Source organism: Callospermophilus lateralis, chromosome 18 (assembly GCF_048772815.1).
Source record: "Callospermophilus lateralis isolate mCalLat2 chromosome 18, mCalLat2.hap1, whole genome shotgun sequence".
In the NCBI taxonomy this organism is placed as follows: Eukaryota; Metazoa; Chordata; class Mammalia; order Rodentia; family Sciuridae; genus Callospermophilus; species Callospermophilus lateralis.
In genome coordinates, this window is record NC_135322.1 from 31784636 (window position 1) to 31793281 (window position 8646).

Consider the following 8646-nt stretch of genomic DNA (forward strand, 5'->3'; position numbering starts at 1 on the left):
CTTACAACAATGTAAATGACTTTCTGAATCAACCTATAGTTTTATCTCAACTTGAATATTTCTTAGACCTATGAGTCTCAAGTGAGAATCTAGATATCTTGCTTCCAGAGGAAATTAAGATACTACACATTATTTCTGTTAACATTTATGTGATTCAAAAGTCTCAACTACTCAGGAAGCTGAGACAGAAGGATTGCAAGTTCCAGGCCAGTGTCAGCAACTTGGCACGGAAGGCCTTAAACAACTTGGTGAGAACTGTCTCAAACAAAACAATAAAAAAGGGCTGGTGATGTACCTCAGTGGTAAAGTGCCTTTGGGTTTGATCTCTAGTTAAAAAAAGAAAAAAAAAATCTAAACTATATATAAAAACCACATGAAGAGAAATCTTGCTCATATCCTTATCTTCTCCAACCTGTTTTCTCTCAAGCCATCTCCCTATATTTATTACATATTATTTCATTGTTTCTTTTTACAAGTTCAAGAAAATAAAATTTATATTCTTATCCTTGATAAAAAAAAGTAGCATACGGTTATGCACTGCCCTGCACGTCTTTGTTTACTTGAAGATCCTAAAACTCTTTCCACATCAGTACATAGAGACTTTTCTTTTTTTTGTAGCAATGTACATTGTGAGGATGTACCATTATTTATTTAATTAGTTCTTAGCTCATTATTTGGTGATTAAGATAATATTTTTATGCGAGAGATGAAAATGCCTTAGAAATTCTTCTGCACCACCCCCCTGCCCCCCCCTTGCCCCCAGTACTAAGAATTGAACCCAGGGGTGCTTTACCAATGAGCCACATCTCCAGCCCTTTTAAAATTTTTTATTTGAGAGAGGTCTTGCTAAGTTGCTGAAGCTGGTCGCAAACTTTTGATTCTTCTGCCTCAGTCTCCCTAGTAACTGAGATTACAGGAGTGTACCATCATAGCCAATATATGTTATTCTTTTTTTTTTTTCAACTTTTTTTAGTTGTTGATGGGCCTTTATTTTATTTATTTATATGTGGTGCTAACGATTGAACCTAGTGCCTCATCATACATGCTAGGCAAGCACTCTACCACTGAACCACAACCCCAGGCCAGAAGTTATTTTTTACCTCTCAACTTTTAGAAATTCTTTGGGGCATTCTACAAAGCTGAATCAAATTCTCAATTTAATTTTGATAGTTTAATTTTTTTCTTTTTTTTTTTAAATAGAGCTTAATTGTCGATAGTTCAATTTTAAAAGGAAGTTTCTTTAATTAAAATGTCAAATTTTTTTCAAAACAAAAATATGCTATAATTAAAGAGTTCCTGGGGAACTGAAGCAAACCAGTGGCCATCAGCATCAACATTTGTCATTTCAGCTCAAATTCATTAGCTTTCTTCCATGATTAGGGGAAAGATACCTCGAAATTGTAAGAACGGTAGCTTTGAATTACAATTTCTAGGTCAAAGTAAGTGACACATTACTTTAGCTCTGGTTTAGCTGTGAACTTGGTTGGCATTTTTCCATACTAAAGAAACAAGTTACTCGGGTCCAACTGGGGTAAATCCACAGAAGAACCATAGAAGATTATTAGGCTTGGCAGTGGAAGCCCTATTCTCTCTAAAATAAAGCACTATAAAATACTCCTTAGAGGGATCTCTTTAGGAGATGAAACACATTCGAAATAATTGTGGTTTTTAAGTCTTTCTCTCCTTGAAAAACAGATCCCACTTTGAAATTTTGTTTCAGCAAACCAAAGATTGATTAATTAATTTTGGTACTGTGGATTGGCCAGGGGTTCTTTACCACTGAGGTACATCCCCAGTTCTTTTTTATTTGAGATAGAGTCTTCCTAAGTTGCCTTGAAATTTGCCATCCTTCTGCCTTAGTTTTCCCAGTCACCATGACTTGAGCCACTCACCTGGCTCCCAAAGATAATCCATTTAAATAGTCTCTTGCTGAATTAGTGGACTGACTAGAGTCAGGAATGAATAGTTCTCCTTATCTGGAGGGCCATCATTTGAAGGTCATCTTAAGGAAAGTATCCTGCCTTAACCTGTGCAAGAATTCCTTAAGAGTTCTTTTATCTTTATTCTCAGCAGGATCAATGAAATGCTAAATATTTGTTGTGACCTCTAAAAGTTGCTCTGCAGAAGGCTACATATAGTGACTGTTCTCCTTTTCTGAGGGGGGTCATCAGTTACAAAAACTAAAATGTGTTGAACACTCCCTCTTTGCCTGGCACTGTAGAATGGGCATGACCTTTTCCTTCAGAGTCTCATACACTGTGAAGACTGCTTTCAACACTGCCTGTGTTTTCCAGCAATTGGAATCCAGAATTGGGTGTTCATTGAGAATTGAATGTGGCTTACTGATAAGAAGGATTCCTTTGGTCTTTGGAGATGAAGATACTTCTATGATTGTTAGAGTCCAGGAAGATCTTTTAGGATAAAGGGAATGTCATCTGTAGATTTGTTCAACAGAGCAAGAATCATGGTTATGTCCTATTGTTCTTAAGTTTTCTGAGTGTGAAAATTATTTAAGGATTTATTCTCACTTTTCTCTTAAGTTTCATGAGAGCAGGAACTATTTCTCATTTTATTTCCTTTGCTTTAAAAAATGCTTTGTAACTGGGCATGGTGGCACAGACCTGTAATCTCAGTGGCTCCGGAGGCTCAGATAGGAGGATTGCAGGTACAACTCCAGCCTCAGCAATTTATCAAGGCCCTAAGCAACTTAGTAAGACTTGGTCTAAAAAAAACAAAAAAACAAAAAAACAGGGCTGGGGGCGTAGTTCAGTGGTGAAGTGATTTAATCTCCAGTAAACCCCCTTCCCAGCCCCCAAAGAAAGCTTTGTATTTTGAGTCAAGAAATGTCTGTGGATTGAATACATGAATTCTTTGTCTGAAATATTTGTGTTAACCCATTTGTTCTTTCCCATAAGTATTTATTTATTTTTGAGGTACTTGGGATTGAATCCAGTGGTGCTCTACCACTGAGATACATCCCCAGAAGGCCCTCCCCTTTTAAAAATTTTTGAGATAAAGCCTCACTAAATTGCTGAGGCTGGCCTTGAACTTTTGATCCTCCTGCATTGGCCTCCCCATTAGGTTGGATTACAGGGATGTAACACTATGCCCAGCTCTACAAATATTAATTAAGTGAAACATACGTATACATATATTGTTCTAGGCACTTGAATGAAGAACATCTGTGTGCCCTCATGGAACTAACTTTCTCATAAATAATAAATAACATATGTAATAAGGAGGATAGTGATCAATGCTAAGGAGAAAAAAATTGCAGAAAGGAAAGGAGGATAAGAAATGTTGGGAGAGGGATATAGTGTTGAAATTTTAGATATGAGGGCCAGAGAAGACTTTCCTGTGGTGGTTATGTTACTGAAAGCTTGGTCCTTGTCCCCAGTGCCAACCCAGTAAAGAGGACATGGTTTTGAGAAAAAGGAAAGAAGTTTTAGTGCTTTGCTAGCAAAGGAGAAACACAGGCTGTGATTCTGCCCATCAGCAGGACAGGGAGTTGGTTTTTTGTGGTGCTGGGGATTGAACCTAGGGCCTTGTGCACGGAAGGGAAGCGCTGTACCAACTGAGTTCTATCCCTAGCCCAGGAACAAGGAGCTTTTTAAAGAGGTACTTTAAAGGCCATATTCCATGTATTCTCTGTTGGAGTTGTAATTCACTTGTTAATTTGGGAGATAGTCATTTCTGACATCTTCTGGTATCATCCCCAAAGTCTGGATTACTTTGTTCCTATGGCGGGGGTATGTGTACTCAAAGACAGACAAATCTGCTTAAAATGGAGTAGGAGGGTAATCCTGTTTAGGAGTGGAAGAGATTAGGGAAGAGCAGAAAGAAAGGAAGAGAAAGGAACATGTCCATTTTAAAAATAAGTTGAAGTGTCCGGCATGGTGGCACATGCCTGTAGTCCTAGCAACTCCTTGGGAGGCTAACACAGGAGAATTGTGAGTTCAAAGCTAGCCTCAGCAAAAAGCAAGGTGCTAAGGAACTCAGTGAGACCCTGTCTCTAAATAAAATACAGGAGTTCTCAGTGGTTGAGGAGTTCTCAACCACTGAGAACTCCTGTATTCAATCCCTGGTACAAAAAAAAAAAAAAAAAAAGAAAAGAAAAGAAAAAAAAGTTGCAGTGGCAGAGCAGCAAGGGCCATGTTCAAAGCATAAAGTGGACCACGGATCAGTGGCATTTGAGTAAGGCCCTGGAGGGGGAAGAGCATTCCAGTCCACATTGAAGCAGTAGCAGGTGTATAGACCCTGAGGCAGGAGTGTGCTTCTTGTGGGCAGAGTGGGATTGAGGTCAGAATGGTAAGGTAAGGTGAGACAAGTCACATGGTACCTTACATACATTGTGTGGACTTAAGCTTTTATCCAGGGTGAGATGGGAAGCAATTGGATGAAATGGACATTTTCAAAGGATTTCCTGACTCCTGCAATGAGAATAGATTGAAGAGCATTAAGTGGAGAAATTAGGAGGTAATTGAAAGAATCCAGGTAAGAGATATTCATAATTTTAGTTGTACCAGATGTTTAGCATTGGCCGGATTCTGGAACCATTTTGAAGGCAGCACAGAAAGTAATGGTTATAAAGCTGATGTAAGATGTGAAAGAAAGAGGAATGAAGGGTGAAGACCAGTTTGGGTAGATGCATATCCAGTTGATAGTGAGCTGCATCTGCAAACGTGCAGCTTATTGTATCGAAGCACTATTCACATGTGTAAGGGTGATGCACAATAGTATGCCCCCAAGCAATTTCCTGATTTTCCTATTTGTGCATGCTTAGCACTCCTGCACTATATTAGATAGAATTTGAATGTGTAGCCCAGTAAACTTTAGGCTGCTTAGGGATAGGATTTGTGGTTTTTGTCTATATTTCCCAGTAAAGTAACTGGCACAGAACACTGAATACATGATTGTTGAACAAATAAAAATTTCTGAGTGTATTATGTTCCCAAGCATTTTCTTTATCAGTTTATTTTAAAATCTTTTTGTTTTTCAAACACAGTATTTTTATGTTAAAAAAAATACACAATGCTGGGTGCAATGGTACACACCTGTAATCCCAGCGACTCAGAAGGCTGAGGAGGAGGATCATAAGTATGATGCCAGCCTCAGCAAGTTAATAAGAGCCTATCTTAAAAAATAAAATAAAAAGGGCTGGGGATGAAGCTGACTGGAAGAGTACCCTTGGATTCAATTTCCAGTGCTGTGTAAACAAAACAAAATAAGAAACATAGGCATTGCAAGTGATACTAGGGTTCTGCTCAGAAACATCTGCTTCCTGCCCCTTACCCCCAACATATTGGGAATCAAACCCAGGAGTGTTCTACCACTGAGCTACATCCCCAGCCCTTTTAATTTATTTTTTGAGACAGAGTCTCACTAAATTACTTAGGCTGGCCTCAAACTTGAGATCCCCTTACCTGAGCCTCCTGAGATGCTAGGATTACAGGTGTGTTTTAGTCAGCTTTTTCACTACTGTGACCAACAAAAGACCTGACAAGAACAATTAGAGGAGGACAAGTTTTCTGGGACGTTCACAGTTTTAGAGGTCTCATTCCATGGAAGCTGACTTCATTCTTGGGTTTGAGGTAGGATAGAACATCATGGTGGAAGAGTGTGGTGGAAGAAAGTGGCTCAAGGCATTGCACCAAGAAGTAGAGCACTTGGTGGGGTGATTTCCCTTGATTTCTATTGAATTGTATTATCAATATACTCTCTGTAAATTTTAAATTGGGCATTTGAAGATTTGTTTTGTAATAAGTTTGATTCTCTTAATAGAATTTTCATGTTCTACCTGTTTTAGGAAGTTTGTGAATTACAAAAATGGCACTTACCACACCCAGCTTCATTGCCCCAGTTCTTCCATTTGTGCACCATAAGGCTAGCATCTTTCCATTTACTCCCACCACAAGCAAATTCTGGTTTTACTCTGAATTTTGCTTTTTTATTTCCATCCACTCATGTCATTTAATGCCCATCTACTCTTTTTCTTTTCTTCCCTGTTACTTTGGTGTATTTTATTTCCTTGGAAATAACTGACTGAACCGATGTGATTCTGCAATCTGTATACGAGGTAAAAATGGGAGTTCATAATCCGCTTGAAACAAATGTATGAAATATCATATGTCAAGAGCTGTGAAATGTTTTGAACAACTAATAATAAAAAAATAAAAAAAGGAAATAACTGACTGTTTCAGGCTTTCACTTAACATGACTTTACTGTAAGCAACATTGAGAAGGACTGGTAAGAATTGATATTAGGCAGATGGACACTCTCATATATTTTTGTCTCCCTGGTATCTGACAGAACCCTCACTTAGGGAAGCTAAAAGGTGGGCTTTAACTATTTCAGAAAAAAATACAAAACTATATTTAAATAAACTAGATCTGTCTTAATAGCTACCAGGCATTAGATGTAATTCCCCAGAAGAAAAACTCTATGGCACATTTTTTTTCAGATTAATTCATTTGTAGATAGTGGAGCTTCTAAAGTTAGATGTGAAATAACAGTATTAATACTTTAAAAAAAATCTTGAAAGCTGACTAGTGTTAAAGTATAACCATCTGCCTATAATCCCAACTACTCTGGAGACTGAGGCAGGAGAATTGCAAGTTTGAGACCAGCCTGGGCAAATTATCAATATTCTGTTTCAAATAAAAAGGGCTGGGGATGTAGTTCAGTATGAAAGTGCTTGCCAGTACCACACACACACACACACACACACACACACACACGCGCGCACGCACACACACACACACACACACACACACACACGTACACACGTACATTTGCCATCTGGAGGATAATCACCAAGTGCAGAAAGACTTCCAGAACCAGGCAGGCTCTGTCCATGCAGAAAGGCATATCAAGTCTCATAGCACTCAAAACACATGGGTGATCCAACCCACTGACAAATGGGACCAGAGAACAAGTGTTTGCCACTCTGCATCCACAAAAAGAGCAAAAAAAAAAAACCTAACCCAAGGTTAACAGTGCAGTAAAATGTTCTGTTTACCAAAATTCAAAACTATTAATTTCTTTAGTGGACCGCACAATAGAGTTTTACTCAGCCATAAAGAAGAATGAAAATATGGCATTTGCTGGTAAATGGGTGGAACTGGAGAACATTATGCTGAATAAAGAAGGCCAGATTAAAAAATCAAGGGTCAAATGTTTTTTTCTCATATGCAGAAGTGAGAGCAAAATAAGAAAAAAAGAAGGTAGGGGGTCTCATGGAAATAGAAGAGAGATTAGTGGATTAGAGGAAAATGCCAGATGGAGAGGGAAGAGGGAGGGACAAGGAAAGGGAGGAACTACAGAATGAAATTAACCAAATTATGCTGTGTACACATATGAATATACCATAGTAAATTCTACTTTTAGGTATAACTTTAAAGTACCATTTGAAAAAAAAAACTATAAATAAATGGAAGGAAGACCAGTAGCATAGGGGAAGGACGACAGGGGGACAGAGAAAGGGAGGGAAAGAGGAAGCACTCTGGGGACTGAAGTAGAACAAATTATATTCCATGAATGTATGATTATGTCAAAATGAACCTCAATATTACGTATGACTATAATACACTAATAAAAACATTAAAAAAAATTCAAGAAAATTGCAGGATACAAAATCCACACCAAAAAAATGGGTTACTCGTATATTATTAATCTTTACAACATCAGCTGTGTGGTAGAGAATCTCAGCCACCTTTACCATGAAAAGCTAAATAAGAACTGTGCCCCAGATCACTCAGCATGCAGGGGATTCAAATCTGGTTTAGGAACAAAGCCCATGAGGCATTAGCACTGCCTTCTGGATGGTGGACTCTATGTATCAGGGTAAAATCTATGCTTGCCAAGCTTAGCTTTCCTCCTAACCTACAGCCATTTGATTTGCCTTTGTGTCATTTACATAGGAAAGCAATTTATCTCAGGTACACAGAAAAGTCTATAAGCAATGTCTAGGACTTTTGTAAGACCCATCTATATGTCCTCTTTTCAACATCTAGTCATTGTAGTCTCATTCAATCTTTCTATCATTTTTTCTTTTTGTGTGTGGGGGTACTAGAGATTAAACCAGTTAAACCCTGATTAAATCAGGGGCAATTTACTACTGAGTTATATCCCCAGCCCTTTATTATTATTATTATTATTATTATTATTATTATTATTATTATTTTGAGACTGGGTCTCATGAAATTTCTTAGGGCCTTGCTAAATTGCCGAAGTTGGCCTCAAACTTGTGATCCTTCTTTATCAGGTTCCCAAGCTGCTGGGATTAAAGGTGTGTGCCACAGTATCCGACTGTCTTCTATTGTTTTAAACCATGTGTCTCTTGTGTTACAGTTTGGATCTAGAATGTCCCCCAAAGGCTCAAGTGTTGAAGGATTACAAGTTTAAAGCCAGTTTGGACAACTTAGGTAAACCCTGTTTCTCAAAATAAAAAATAAAGGGCTGGGGATGTGGCTCAAGCGGTAGCGTGCTCGCCTGGCATGCGTGCAGCCCAGATTCGATCCTCAGCACCACATACAAAGATGTTGTGTCTGCCAAAAACTAAAAAATAAATATTAAAATTCTCTCTCTCTCTAAAAATAAAATAAAATAAAAAATAAAAAAGGGCTGGGGATGTAGCTCAGTGGAAG